The sequence below is a fragment of the Lissotriton helveticus genome, chromosome 8, assembly GCF_964261635.1.
Source record: "Lissotriton helveticus chromosome 8, aLisHel1.1, whole genome shotgun sequence".
Taxonomy (NCBI): domain Eukaryota; kingdom Metazoa; phylum Chordata; class Amphibia; order Caudata; family Salamandridae; genus Lissotriton; species Lissotriton helveticus.
Genome location: NC_136069.1, coordinates 1,544,012,662 through 1,544,029,172, shown reverse-complemented (window position 1 = coordinate 1,544,029,172; position 16,511 = coordinate 1,544,012,662). Strand labels below are relative to the sequence as shown.

Sequence of the window (16,511 nt, the reverse complement as noted above, 5' to 3'; positions counted from 1 at the left end):
GGGGGATAAGAGAGCAGTTGCCTGGAATTATGTACCTTATTGCACATGTTCTTGTTAGTTAGCACGTAGAAAAGATATACTTGGAGAAGCTGAGATTCTGGTACCTTCAACCTCCCATTGCCCCACTCAGCAGGAGCTGAACTATATTCTCTGTGTACTGAGTAGTTCTATTTTCAAATTGGAAAAGTTGTCATTTTTCATGCTTAAAAAAATCAGTATATAGAGGGTTGTCTGTTAGTCCACTAGTGTGGCATCTTACACATTATGTACAATACTGTCACTCAAGACACCTGTTTTTGTAAATATCTAGAAAAGACTATTACAAATTAAAAACGGTTTGGGTGGAGTGAAAAATGAACAGAAGGAATTTTGAAGTGAGTAGGAAGAGTTGCTAACCTCCTGATTTAGGGTCTGTGACAAGATTGAGCAGTAATAAATTGAATGTAGATTACTGGGTGTACTTTGAGCATTGCACAACAGAATATGTATGCATCTGAATGGACACACAAGAGATATGATGATGCTGAGTAAGCAGGGTTCTTTGACCTGTAATTGCATTCTCAGTAGGTGGTTTTGCTTTTAGTTGCAGATATGCAACTGCCTCCCTGAAATGTTGGATAATGGCTTGATCCTCAAAAATAGGCACATACATGCATGGTGTATACATGTAATGGCTACACATGCATCACGTAAGACGTTGAAATAAATGTTGTGCATCAATTTTCTGTTGGTATACAAAATGTCTGGTCTATGATATTTTGCTGGAATATTTGCACATGTGTGTAATTTGAAGTTTCGATTATTTTAGAGAAATTGATATCTCATGCAATTTTGCCTGTACTGCTGATGAGAACCATGGGACATTGGGGATGCGGCAGGCTGGGTCACCTCCATTGCAGCCTTGCTGCATCAATAGTGGAGAACAGATCCCAGAGAAGGGAAGGCAGAGACAGGCGGGCCTGGACTGCAGGGGTTGAGTATGCACAAAGTTAGATGTCTGCGGGAACCTCAGACCTGGAGACAGTAGAGGTTTCGCAGAGAAATATGTACAAGGTCCAGGGGATTGGGACAGGCCCAGGGCCGGCCCATAAAGAATCCTGTCCCATAGCAACACTTGCAGAACTGTCCCTCACTCTGCCAGCTATTCAGGCACGATGTAAAATAGACAGCAGGAGCAGAGCATCACATGGCTCGAGACAGCCTATGAAAAACTCTCAAAAAGGTAAGGGCGGCTTTTCAATCTCCTTCCTGCTTGGACATGTGGCTAACCGTTGATGTTTCTGAAGAGACTGACATTCCTATATCGCCTTTTTGCCTCTTCTGCCTTTGCTGACCATTTAATAAGTATTTAGGACCCCTCCCGGGGTCTCCTGACTGCTCCATCTTTTACCTATCTACTCTCTGCTTTACTTTGACCTTGTGTCTGCCTGTTTTTAGTTCCTGCTTACTGAGTCATGACTGCTCGTTGATTCCCTGCCTGCTATTTCCATGCATTCCACTTTTTTCGCTCTTCCAAGCTCCTTAGAATTTTGTGGATTGCAGTTGGGAGGGTGCAGTTGGGGATTAACAATGTAATGTGGCTGTCAAAGCCAGGGCCGGACTGGCCGTAGCGGGCACCGGGCAATCCCCCGCTGCGCCGCACGGGTGGGGGGCCAGTTTGGGACACCTGGGGGCAGTTTTTGTTACAGGGCCGTTTTTGCAGCATAGCTGCAAAATCGGCCCTGTAAAAAAATCGAGTGAAAACCGGCCCATGGCAAAGAACTCGGCCGCACCCACAACCGCCCAGGGGGGGGGGGCAAGCACTTTGCCAGGGCCGGTTTTGGTTCCCAGTCCGGCCCTGGTCAAAGCTCTCCCTGGAAGAAATCGGAGGCTCGTAGGTTATTGTGGGGAGAATCCCCCATTGTCAATCAATCAATAAGGATTTGTATATCATGGCTGCTTCACCCGTAAGGGTCTCAAGGCGCTCTGGGGCCCTGCTGTCGGATTCCGACGCTCGTTCCTATTAGTTGAACATCCAGGTCTTAAGGTGTCCTTCCTGAACTATTGAGGTGATGCAGCTGCTCTGAGGTGTAGGGGGGAGGGTTTTCCAGGTCTAAGCTGCCAGGTGGGAAAAGGAGCGGCCTCCGTTGATCTCACGGCAGATGCGCTGGGTAGCGGCTAAGGAGAGGGATCTAGAATGGAGTTCCCTGGTAGGTTGGTGAAAATTCACTTGTCTGTTGAGTTACGCCAGTCCTTCATTATGTAGTGCCTTGAAAGCATGGGTGAGCAGCTTGACCTGCATCTCTTCGCGACTGGTTGCCAATGGAGTTTCCTGCGGTGAGGGGTATTATGCGTCTGTCTAGGGAGGTCGAGGATGAGCTGGCTGCTGTGTTCTGAATGGTCTAGATTTTCCTCAAGAGCTGTACAGTGATTCCTACGTAGAGGGAATTGTTTATTTGCCTTAAAGATGTTACTTACTTACCGTGTCATTTCAGCTCCTTGAAGTTGCTGCGGTCTGTTTCCATACCTGGGTTGCAGAATCCTATCCTTTGCTCTGCATCTCTGGATAGCCTGTGCTTCCTCATCAGGGTAGTGGAGCACTTTTTTCAGTCCATTCCTGAAGACTCCCTGAGCTTCATGCACTGTCAGCTGGCATCAGGTCGACAGATCTCACAAGTGCATTGAACAGTGGCTGGTGTGCCCGGGAATGAGATTCAATAGTCCATTCTTTACATTAGATATTCTTGAACCTCCTTCTGGGTGCACGATAATGATGTTTGTGACCGCCCATGGGCCATTGACACTGTGGGGAGTCATGAGCCCCTAGCGTCCAAGACAGATTGCACTACAGTGTTGTAAAGATGGCTGTTCCGGAGCCTAAGTATCACTCATGGTCAGCATGCATTTCACTTAGGATGTTTGATCGCACTATGTGGTCGATATTTAGGGTGTCGGCACTACCAAGCATCACAGTTGTGGACAAAACATTCATACCTTGCCTCCTCCATCTTTGGCTTTGTCTGTTCCCTGTCTTGTCTAAGGCCCCAAATTCATGCAACTGTTGATTGGGAGATTCCTTTTATGGGCTGAAAGATATTCAATTAATTTGGTATCAGGGCTTATTATTTATTCAGATGGTTTTTATGATAGTATTTTCCAACAGCATGAAAATAATGTTTTTAAGTCATATTTTGAATAGAGGGCCAATGGAGTATAAGCTCATTCTTACTGTCTTTAAATGCATCAGTAGCATGTCCACAGGGAAATTGCAATACTAATTACTTTTTGCCCTTGCTTCTACAATCTACATTACCAAGTAAGTGACATTAGTATGAAAATAAGCCCATGTTTTTGGGTATTATAAAATAGACCTTTGAAACACTCAGTGGATTCAACAGTGCTAGCAGTAAAGCTGTGCACAGCACCAAAGGGGGTATATCCGAAGAGATGTTGGGCCTGATTCACAAAAGGCAACGCACTCGTGGCGGAGGCCCCACATGCGGCGGGGGACCAGCACTCGTGGCAGGACGATTGCACTGCAGATATCCATTGTGGCGGTCCTTCCACAATTGTGGAACCCCTACCACGACTGCGTTGCCTCCGCCACAAGTGCAGAGGCCCTTTGGGAATAATGCCTGTAGAGTTGCACACCTTAAACCTTTGACCTCTTTCAGGTATTGGATTAATCAGACTGTTCCAGAGACCAAGGCACTCATATCTTCTATATATTCTGCTCGTCTAATACTAGGGTGTTTAATAATAAGCCTTTGGGACTTCCATTTTAGATACATTTACACAGAATACATTTAAATAAGAATGACTGACATTGGGTAGTGGTTACCCTCAATACGTGATATGACTGCTGCTCTCAAGGATCAACGGTTGACACTCCTGGTGTACTGGGTTAAATGATGCACCAAGACATAAAGCATAAATGTTGATGCAAAACCTTGATCACAAAAGTCAATGTAGTCATCTTGTACTGCAGAGAGTCACTTAATGTGTGAAGACATAAGTTGGTCAAAGCTATTTCTTTAATAAGCCATTGAAGTCTCCTGTATGTTTTTTTATTTTATTGGATTTTCCATGGAGTGTGAAAAGCCTAAGGTATTCTGGAAATGATGGAAGCAAAGGTAAAGGAGCCAGGCCAGAGAGTGTGAGTGAGATGATAGTGGTGGTTGATATCCCATCAACAATTTCAGCACCCTGACTGCCAGCATCAGAAGGATGTAGACTGAGTGTTTTGTAAGCTCACGTTATATTAAGAAAGTACCGATAATATTTCATTTGGGTCCTGGACAACATTACACTAAAGGATTTATTGGATTGGATCTTGTAGTCTCTGCTCATTATTTCAAATTTATCATGCAATTCTTCATTTTGGCGGGGCTAGATGACAAGATAATCACATAATTATCCATCAAACCTTCGTCACGTAAAAGTCTCAGCTATTGGTTTTGCCAATATTTTTTAAATTCCATTTGCTTGAATATGAACCCATGTGTCTTGCATTGGGTTGTCTATTGAAAGAACTCAATCGACGATGGCCTCTGATGCATATGAAGGCATAGTGACATGTACAGCAGCCATTTGTAATTTAGCATTCTAACATGGCAGCGGGCCATCTTAAAACAGTAAATTAAAAGTAAGAAAAAGGGAAAAAGAACACAACAACACAAACATGGAAGCAAGCCTTCGAAAATAAAACAAATAAAAAGAAACATGAAACAAAAGCAGACATGAAAGCAGAGATTGTTCTGCAATGTCTGTCACTGAAGTGGAATAATTATTAGGAAGATGTGCACATGTGCAAGAGCAAAATGTTGTCACTCACAGTAAAGAGAGCCACTGGCTCAAGTGGGCTGATTCATTACCCCATGCAGTAGGCTGTGCTGGTTACGTGAATGGACCAATTACTCTCCTCTCTCTCCAAACTTGCCAGCTCTGGACCACTTCTGCAAACAAAATTTCAAGACAGCTAGAGCAGTAACCAACAAAGTAGACTATACTCAAAAGAAGCACAGCAAAGGGACCTGCGGAGCTGTTCAAAGCTGCCAACGCACTAAAATACATAAACTGTGTGTCCGTCTCTCTCATCTCATGATCCACCACTTCATGTATTCCATAACATGATAACCGCACTTCAGTGTATTATTCGAAAACACTTCCCACATACGATCACAAAACAATGATAACATCCTTCCAAACCCACCCCTTTCATAGGGCCCGATTACGATGCAGTTAGGAATGAATTCCCACTGAATTGGTTTGGGAATGGTTTCCCACCGACTCGGATCGGTAGAGTCCAACCGACTGATTACGATGCATCCGGATGCTTCCAGATACAATTTGGTTGGACTTCCATTGACTTCCATGGGAGCCTATATTCCGACTGAATGCATAGGCTCCCATTGAAGAAAGGGGTGGCTGGGCAAAATCGGGCACCCTGTGGCGGGCAACCCCTGGTACCTGCCACACTGTGCATGGCTGGTAAGGGGGAACACATGGGTACCCCCACGGGCCCGATTGGGAAGGGTCCGGGTGCAGGGTCCGGGTGCAAGGGGGTCCGCTACGGGCCCCAAAGTTTAATTCAGACTGCCGATTCGAGTCGGATGGCACAATTCAGAAAGGATGTCTGAATCCAGCATCGTAATTGGTCGTTCGGAAACGCTGTCAATAGAGACGTACGAGTCTGCTCTGTATGGCTCGATCATTCCGAATGCTGTTGGGTTTGGATTTGGATATTCCTAACTCGCATCGTAATCGGTCGGTTGGAAACCTTTCCGATTCACTCATAAAGACATGATCCCGATCCAATTTGGACAAAGCAAATGCCAGTAGGGAGGGCCTTCCTAACCACATTGTAATTGGGCCCATAGTGTAGCTTGCTGCCAATGTAGGTAAGTGCTTCACTACTCCACATAGGGGTAGGAAGTGCTATGTAAATGCTACAATACATGCAATACAATAGTTGAAGAATGCTGACCCAAAGCACTTCCAATAGATCCATAGTGCAGGGCGAGATGGGCCGTGGTGGAGCAGCACATAAAATGGCGTTCCTAGCCCTTCTCCTTTGTCCCTTGACAAAGATGAAAACAACATAATACCAGGTGCCCTGCGATCATCATCAATCTCCTTGTGGCCATCCCTTTCTTCTTTCCATAAAACAATTGAAAAAGTAATGACACACTTTCTTATACCTCCCCCTGCTTTATCATGAACACTTTCCCTTATCAATTATTTAAAAAAGGAATACCTGGTCTCCTGACTCCCTCCCACCAAAATATTTAAAAAACACACAAAGACCTAGCATTCGTAACACCTACCCCATCACACATACAAAAATAATACCTGGAATTGTTTCACTTCCCCCTATCAATCATTGGACCTTTTTTCCTGCCAACCAGGTGTCCGCTTGAAGTTATTGATGTGAGTGGCCTTGACAGAGCTGCTGCCGGCACAAGCAGAAATCCACTGTCTGTCACATGTTTGCACATACCCGTGCCAAGCAAAGCAGAGCATTACTTGTATTCCCTCACTTCCCTCTGGTCTGCTAAGACCAAACAGTGGCAGAGGGAGTTGGGGAAGATGGCAAACCATCATCTGCCATGTTACATCCTCTTGACAGGCCGATCTGTGTTTTGTAGCCAGCCTTGAATCTAATGCGGGGACACTCCTTGGAGTATGTGTGCTCTATATAAATCTCATATCATCATCATCTTTTCAGTGTCTGCAAAGTCAGGGGAAGCAGCATATTCCCATCTGCCCAGGCACTGGCTTTAACCCCTCCCATGCTCGTGACGAACCCGTTCCGTCACGAGCCTCGGGTGGGCTGTGCCGGTGACGCAACGGTTCCGTCACGGCCTGCTCGCCGCGCCTGCGCGGCGCGAATTCGCGCCTGCGCTGACGTTCTAAAGAGCAGGCGGGGCCATGACAGAACCGTTCCGTCACAAGCACAGCTCACCCACGGGCCGTGACGGAGCGGTTCCGTCACGGGTACGGGAGCGCTGCGCGGCCCCGCCTCCCCCTTAGCGCTGCGGCGGAATAGCCGCCGCAGCGAAGGGGTTAAATTCTGTTTTCTATTGTTCTAATGTCAGCAGTAAATACATGGGGTCTTCTTTACAAGGACTGACAAAAAAGGGGGACCCGGTAGCGATGGGTAGGCGTAAGAGCAATGACCAAGGCTCTGAGAACCATTAAACCCCTATTGGCTCTCTCCCTTGAAGTCACACCTACCGGGTACTGTTGACACCTGTACTCCTTGACCTGTAGGCAAGAGCGGTTATAACCAGGTAGTACAACAGTAACAATGATGTTTATAGGTTGACACTTTATTAGGTCTTTCCTTGTGATAGATGTACAATTATATAAGGTCCTGAAGAATCGCAGCATAATTGCAGAAGCGAGAAACATGTTGACCTCACAGAACGCTTTGTAGTCCTAGATCGTGATACAGAACCTAATCTCTGGCGATCATAGGCTACCCACTGGTTTTACCTGTAGTATGGGAACCACCAGAATAAATTGCTCTCCGGTATCCCTTGCTATATTTTAACACACCCATCTACACTATTCACTTCTTACCTGGCCCCTCACTTGCACTTCACCCACAGGCTGTTGGAAAAAAGATCTCCGATAAAGAGCCCCTCCTAGAGGTGAGCCCGTTGGACATTGCACCGCCTGTCCAACGAGGAGCAACGGCCGATGATGAAGCATGACACTTGCAAGAGTGTGTGAGGCCATTCATTCCAACTAATGGGCTGCCCAGGGTAGCCCTCCACTGAGCACTACCCTCTTATCAACCTCCTTCCTTCCTTGACCGTATTACTCTCCTCCAAGGAACAACTGAGTCCCCCTTTTTTGTCAGTCATTGCTACTTGGGGCTCTGACTCAGGTTGGACCTTCCATTCTATTTTCCTGGAATGGTAAATTGAGCCTTAGGATCAACACTTGATCCAATCCTTTTACCCCTCCTTTGCTACACGTCTTCTTTACAAGCCCCTTGCGCTGCCAGTGCATCACTTTTTTTTCATCACTAGCGGGTCAGTGCACCTGCCCATATTTACAAGACCACGCAAAGGCACCCTGCGTGGCTTTTCGTGGCCTTGTAAATATGGCCCCCTTTCACGCATTACTCTGCATGAAAGGGGTGTTCCATGGGTCTTGCTGTGGGTGTTCCCATGAAACACCCATGGAACCTGAAGCATTCTCAGATTTACAAGATTCTGTAAACCTGGGAATGCGTCCGATTCCCTCACCTCCCCAGGGTATGCATAAGGGATGTGTAACAAGGAGAAATACCTTTAATTCTCCTTGGTTTTCCTTTTTCTATGTGTGTTACATTCTGCACAAAAATAATAACCCCTACAACTCATACCCTTGCACCATGGCGCGAGGGTGCCTGCATTGGTGCATGGCAGCCCATTGAGCACTAGCACAGGGGAAGAGGACAGAAATGCGCCGTATTTTGTAGATACAGCACATTCATCTCCTTTTCTTTTGACTCATGGCAGCACAGCAGAAAGGCTTGCTGCGCTGCCGTGCTTCAAAATATTGTAATTGAGGCCCAGGGTTTAGAACCCAGGGTTGTGTCTGATGGTGTCCAGGATAAGTCATGCATAACAATATAATCTTCCTTCTGTTTTTTGTACTGCTCTCTCAATGCATAGCCCCACCTTGGTGTCACAGTTATCTGCAAAGCACAGTCATGTAATCATTAATGCTGAGATTCTTTCAATGATTGACAGAAAGTGCATACTGTTGACAGTGGCTGTCATATAACAAAGGCTACTGCTTGCCTGTCAAGAAAAAACTGTCCATTTTCTTTTTAACACCTTCCATGCTCAGGACAGCTCCCGGCCGTCATGAGTCACAGTAGACGTGTGCTCATGATGGCCGGGTGCCGTCCGAACGTTGCCGCTCCGCCCACGTGTGATTAATTCCCCATGCGGGAGAATTAATCAGTGGGCGAAGTTCGGACGGCTCCCGGCCGTCATGAGCACACGTCTACAGTGACTCATGATGGCTGGGCGCTGTCCCGAGTATCCGAGCGCCAAGCCCAGCCCCCTCCCCCAACGCACCTCGGCGGAATCTGCCGCGCGGCGAAGGGGTTAAACAAGTGGTTCTACTGGGAGTAGCTCACCCCCACTCTCAATTCCAGGCAACTAAATACTTGAGCTAAATGGAAATTTATGTGCCTCAATAGTATATACAGTCCGACTCTGCTCAAACATAGGTGTAAAATTGTGAAATTTCATTTCAGTTGTATGTTCTTATAAGAAGGTTTCTACCGCCTTCACAGGTATATGTCCTCAGCCTCCAGGCATCCCAATGCCAGCCCCTGCCCCCTCGCACACCTTGCATCAGCACCCTTTTGAATGCCAGTGAAACTAGCATTTGCCACATTGTGTCATATTAACACCAGGTAATGTATAGCATTTTCGCCTGATTTAGAATTTGGCCATATGGCCGAGAACTCCCCCAGCCCTGAAGAGATCTCTGTGAAGTCAGACGAGCTGCTGTGGCAGGGCCTCCTCTGAAGGCACTGAAAGTTTGGTGAGCAGCCACCATGTTTCAGGCTATCTCTCACAAAACTTTTTAATTTCCAAAAACAAACTTACAAAACAAAGAAGATTTCACAGATCCTAGAGTCAAAGAAACAAAGTTATGCAGTTTCATCAAACTGTAGCAGTGGTTCTTAAGCTTTGGACTTCTGAGGACCCCACCTAATCATTACTGTATCCCAGAGGCCCCCACTGAATCATTATTGGAATCCAAGGACCCCACTGAGTCAATATATATATATATATATATATATATATATATATATATATATATATCGAACTCCACAGTCCTGCAGTACAAGGATCCAAACGAACACCAGCACAAACAGGTACTGACCACAGCGATGGATGAAAAAAAGAGTGCTTTATTCCAAGATGGGTAGCAGCATGACGCGTTTCGTCCGGGGAACCCGGACTTGATCAAATGATATATACTTTTATTTTAATAAGAAGATTAGAGTGTTTCTAAATTCAATTGAGGCCACTTATTGTCCATTCTATATTATGTTTCATGCATTTGCACTCCTCCCATGAATCAATCTAATTTTTAGCCTCCAATTTAAAAGATCTTCACATTAACAGAACATTTAAACATTCTTGGTTATACACTTTGCTTCTATATTTATATACACTTTATTATTATGTTAATATTATTTAATTTTCTAAGCAGTCACAGACTCCCTGAGTATGCTTCATGGACGGCCCGGGGTTCCCGGACCACAGGTTAAGAACCATTGCTGTAGCGCATTCAAAGGCACACCTTTTAGTTTGTGTTAGTTCTTGATACTTGTCTAAGTCTGCTTTACTTAGAAGGGAACTCCACTCAGTATTTACAGCTTACAGACCTCACTATTGAAAATGTATTTGAACTTGGGATTGATCCTTGTGTTACAACATAAATGCTGGTTGCTCCTCTATTTGCTGTCAGACTTTTTCTCAGGATAGCAAAAAATGTTGTTCTCATCAAAACACCACTTATTTTTTAAATCCATAAGTCACAATCCTTAAGGTGCTCACTTCACAGTTATGCAAATATCCAGTTGTTTTATCAATAACTTTGCACACCAAGAAGGTATATCAATTAAAATTATATCGGAATTCTGCATTGTTTCTAAACTGCGCATGTTATTCCTAGAGAATTATCTGATTCCTATCAATTTTTGCTTACTAACCCAATTTTTTAGGCCTCCCGATCCATAAAATATGCAAAGGCCCTACCAGATCCTGAAGAGCAGTGTTTTCCCACCATCCAATCCCTGTTGACTGCCCTATGTCCAGATCAACAACTTTTCCTCCAAATAGGATGGTCTACAGAACTGTGACCACTTCTCTCTGCATCCAGGAAATAACAGAAACACAGAGGAGTATGGTCCTATTTATCTCTAATATGGACACGAGAAAGCTCCTACTGTTGTGAGGCTTTGCAAGATCTCGACTGCCTCTCCAGCAATATTAATGATGGCCAAAAGCAGCTCCTGCACCTGGGTCCTTAAAGATGTATGTCATATTTGCATTGTCAGCACAGAACCTTGATTCCAAGGATCTGTTAGAATGTGGTCATTTGAACGATGGATAGTTTATTGCTGAGGCTGGTGATGGGAAAGTCCTGCTTGGGTGGGCTGAATTAAAGAGCTTAAAAAGGCTTCAAGTGTGTGGTTTAACCTCCAGCGCCATGAGACTTTCGAGTGATAGGCACGCTTAACAAATAACAAATACCCCCTCCCCTCGGCGCCTTGAGCCCTCACGGGTAAGTAGCGCTCTTTACAAGTACTCTGATTGATGATTTGATTTGATTTGATTTACCCACAGTTTTTTGGCGACGAGGATGGATGTTAGAATTTTTTAATTTGAGCGATGACCAGTTTATGCTGAGGCTGGTAAGGGGAAAGTTACACATCGATGGGCTGAATTAAAGAGATTCACAAGGCTTCAAGTGCGTGCCTTAACTCCATTCACCACGGTGTAATGAGTGCCACAGTTTGCCAGTCTTTCTTCTGCACCACTAAGCTCTTGACATAGTAGGCACAAGTGGGAGCAGAGGGTGAGGTGAGTCGTGGGGAATTTTCACTGTACCCCCAAACCGCTGAAACAATAAGCAGTAGTGAGAATTGGGGTGCGTACCCCCAAACATTTGTCACTGTGTGCAGGAGTGAGAGGATGGGGGAGGACATCCCTCCTAACAGCATCACAGGCTCCACTTGAGAGGCTTAAATGCAAATACTCATTGTGTGGTAGCCATTGTTCACCCCTGCTAAGCTCAGCTTAACCAATAGAATGTTATGGCTTGATTCTATGCAGGCAGTGCTGCTAGCTTGCTGCTAGCCTGTGTTGATAGATGCTGGTAACTGCTCTACCTCCTTGGTCCCAGGCATTCCTGTTTCCTTTTCATGATCTGGCTTGACAGCGCCGCTGATGCCAGACAATTATGTGAGAATCATCAGCAGGGACATGCTTGCTTTCTGATCCTACCACTGCATTCATGACCCTGGGGATCAGTTGTAGTAAAGACAGTAATTGGGGCTCCAAAAGGAAAGCTAGCTGTATTAGTCGCTACCAATGGAGACCCCAAGTGAGAGCCAAGGTACTAAAGAGAAAATGGAATCTATAGAGAATTTCCAAACGTGTGACTACTTTGTAAAATCTTTTTGCAGCTACAAAATTCGGTGCTAATAAACACATTTTCCTTTTCTGTGTAAAATCAGTGCTACTGACTTTGGCTGTCCCATTATATACCTCTGCTGGTGGAGGCATCAGTTGTAGTATCTGGGAAGTGTCAGGTTGATCACTGCATCTTGCCTGGATTTCCAGGTTGGAGATTTGGAATTTACCTGTGACCCTGTGGTGCCCAACAGCAACTGACTGCCATTGACTCTGTTTAATTGGCTGTAAGATCTCTTTTGTTGGGTTTCTTAGGTGAAGTGAATATTCGCTGTTTAATTAGGGTGATGGGGCTGTCATTTGCCGATGCATCTGCTATGTTAAGCAAAACAAAGTCATTCTCCTAGAAGCCACTGTCTAATATCATTTTATTTCAGTCTATCTCAGAGGCTAGCATTCTGATTCACAAAAAAGTTATACATTTCTGAAGGCATAGGCTGTTATTTGGGTAGAAAATGGTCAATTCACAACCCAACAGTTTAACATGGAGTAAAGGAAAACCACAGTTTCAATAATGATAATAACTTTTTATATAGCTCTTTTTACCGCAATTTGGCCATTTTAAGTGGTATATAAAGAACAGATGTTACTAAGACCCAATTTAATGCCAAACAACCCACTGGCCTTGGAACCACCGAATGCTGTCTACAGTAGCAAGATTAAAACTCAAGAACATGAGATCACTGCAGATTTCAGCAGAAAGTGGTAATTTCCTGAACCACCTTGCCAGATTAATTTTTGCCGCCGTTTGCGAGTTTACCTTAACCCGAGGTGATCAGCATGCTGCCGTAAATCTGCAAGGAGTGGTGCTAGGTCTACACTGCTTAATCAGAGCTGCTATTATTTCACATGGAACATACATTTCATAGAAAAAATATGTGGGCAGTTTCTGCACTTTCTATACTCCTTGTAGCACTGATACCAGGTTAATCCAAGTGCTGATAAATGTGGTAGATTTTTTGAAAACAACAAGGGAACCCAAAGAAGTCGGCAAGGGACTTTGGGAGTCAATATTATTAAGGCAACAGTGGTCCTTTATAAATAATAATGCTTAATCAATAAATATAGACGAAGGTGTTGCTATATTTGAAAGCGACGTGCCCAGCCGAGCAGAGGTCTTGGTATTTACTTTTCAGTCAATGTAAAACATGAATAACACACAATATACAAGACAGGGCACAAGCCTGTACCCAGTCAATCACACAAGAAATATCAGGACAGGGAACAAGTAAAGGGAACAAACAAAAGGGCTTAGGCAAGAGCTTAACGTTCTGTAAACTTGTTAATCGCACAGTTTTGATTATGAAACAGAACAATATTGACACCTTCACACTTTTAAAGGGCAAATACATCATTCCATGTGTGTAAGGTGCTCATAGTTGTCGACGGCGTTTCGATCCGTTTAACACATTCTACGGATCTCATCAGGACATTTAATATATGCCTTATAGTAAAGCAGCCTCATTTGCCAAGAGGGAAGCCAAGGGGTTCAAGGGTTATTGTGTACCTGATCACAGGAATTTCCGGGCGGGCTGTTGCTGTGACCTGTTGGGGTCAGCTTGGATTCGATTGCGGTTAGCAATGTGCTTGTGTAAGACTGAAGAAGGGCCAAGGTTTGGTCAGTCAAAGAACGTCAGGCGGACCACAATCAGGAATATAGGGACGTTCAAGATAGTCCGGTACGATAACCGGTAGCAACTTAGCGCCAATGCAGGCACTCTTGCACCAGAGTGCAAGGGTGTGTGTGTGCAGGGGAGGATTGTTTATGTGTAGGAAGGTGTCCCTTCCTGTACATAAACAAACCACAGCATTTTGCTTTTTCCATGTGTGCTGCACCAGGTAGCACACATGGAAAAAGCAAAAACAAGGAAAAATAAAGCATTTCTACTTGTTTCGCCTGTTTAAGACCAGGAATTTCCTGGTCTTAATGTTGGTGCTGCCTCCTATTAACGCTGCCCTTGTGAATAGGGGGCAGCATCAAAATCAATGGACGTTGCGGTGGAACACCCACCGCAACACCCATTACCCTCCCCTTGCACGCTAAATATTGTATAAAAGGGTGCCTTATTCACAAGGCAGTGTTAAGCCACGTTAATTGCTTAAGACTGCCTTGTGAATAAGGCGAGGCCCCTAACGCCATCACAATGTCACTGAAAGAGGTGTTGTGGTGGTGAAAGGGGCTTGTGAATATGCCTCATAGTCTCTGACACATCCATGTTGGTGGAAATAGATAATTTTTTATTGCAACAAATCCTGGAGTGCTGGTGCCTGTTTGTTGTGGAACCCTTCTGCTGGAGATTTGCTGGCTTTTAACCCCATCGCTGCTGCCGACGTCCAACGGACGTCGCGTGCACTACCTCGGTAGTGCTGCGCATGTCCGTTTGACGTCGGGGCCCTGCCCGTGCAATAGAACGTACCGCACTAGCGCAGAACGTTCAGCGCAGGCAAGGGGTTAATATGGGTTAAACAGACGGGCCTCACCATAATTCTGCCAGATGAATGTTGAGTGCTTAAATGTCATCAGATATAGGGTCATATTACACGTTACTCACTATGTATTTTTTATGGTACATATATATTTTGGGGTAGTTAGCTTGAAAAAGCTGTTCTCTTCCAAGAGCAGCTAACAGTGTGCACTGACTGAAATTAGTATGTTTAGGCTTTGTTTATCTTTCTTGAATACATTGTTGATAAATCAACAGGCAATGGTGAGTGGCAGTAGATTTAAGAAATTCTGTGGTTTACCGCATAACCATCTGCATATTGCACATGGATCTATTCAGCAAAAAAGTGAGCTGTTTTACTGGGGTTTAAAAATGTGACCTGTAAGTCACTTACAAAGCTCTGCAAACGGTGCATTAACCCTCAAAGCTATTTTGGATCAAAACATTTGACCTGTATTTTATGCAGATATATCTATAACTAACAGGATTACAACTACGTCCTGTAGCTTGCAGAGGTACTCTGGGTTGGTATGTTGCTTACATTATTGAACCTTAAACCTATCTGATACAATTCAGATCTCAGAACTATGGTGCCAGTGGATCCTTCTGGGTGGCAGAAATGGTTGATAGGATTGCAAAGTACCTTATTGTGCCTGATGAAGCGCTTTATAGACGATTTGAAGTTCAGATTTAATTGTCGCTAAGTTTGCCTTTCATGCTTCTAATGCCAACACACTCAGTAAAACTTAGATTGAGTAAATATTGCATAATAAATAAGTGCTACTGAACTGTACAATTGTAGCACCACATGCAATATACTGTAAAATCAAGGACAAATGTCTGTGTGTACATCTGTAAGCATAGAACACACATTGGCAAATATTTATGTTCTCAATGGTGGCATTAGTAAGAACAAGCACTTGCAAAGCCAATAGGTCTCAGTTTAATGTTCTGACACAGAAAAATGTAAGAAATGAAAGGCATTAAATATTGAAGTCTCCCTTGACTTCTCTAGTGCTTATGGTATATAAAGAGTGGATGGCAAGGAAGCCTTATTTAGTTTATATGCAAGCAAGGGATCACTATAATGAAGGTTCCATTATTATTAGAACTTTATTTGCCATGCAAGCAAAAAGAGGGCCGTATTGAAGGAAACAGACATGTCCATGAGTCAACCTTTCATTGTGGGTGAGCCCCAGTGACACCATTGAGAAGAGGCTGGGAGTGAGAAACAGTACAGAGGTTAATGACGAAGTGCAATGTGGGAGGAACAAGTTGGGGTGGTGGTTTCAAACAAAGAGGAAACACAGCATAAAGATGGAAGTTTGGGAGGGTGGAACAAGGGAGTTCCAGGTGGAAGAAATGTAAGAGTGAGACTCAAAGGAAAGAGAAAGGTAGAAGACCCACAGGTGGAGACACAGAAGGGGAAAGTGGGAGTGGGAATAAGAAACATTAAGACGACAGAGAGGTCTATAGTTGCAAAATAGTCCCTCCTGCAGTTCAATGCACTCTATTGGAGGCAGAAAGATACACCCAAACAGTCAATATCATTATATGAGAGAGAGGTACTCTCTCAGCTGTGCTAAGACTTATTTTATTTATTTATTTTATTTATAAAGTTTTATATAGCGTGAACAAGATCCCGAGGGATATCAGAGCACTTTACAATAGGATGGGAGGAAGGACATAGATGCAAAATTGACATCAAGTAGGAGTGGGAAACAGGAATGATCGCATATTCAGAGGTAAAGTAAAAAAACTCAAGCCGAAATTAGCAAAAAACAAAGGTTGAATGTAGTGGACTAAAGTATAATAAAGGAAATCTAAAAGTGAGAAAACACCTTTTGTAAAACAATGGGAATAGGAT

General features: G+C 44.3%; 1 protein-coding gene across 1 annotated transcript in view; it reads left to right on the top strand.

The window, feature by feature from the left end:
• MOGAT2 (monoacylglycerol O-acyltransferase 2) overlaps positions 1–16,511 on the top strand; it is a 501,244-nt gene that overhangs the window by 334,223 nt on the left and 150,510 nt on the right. The window lies entirely within an intron of this gene.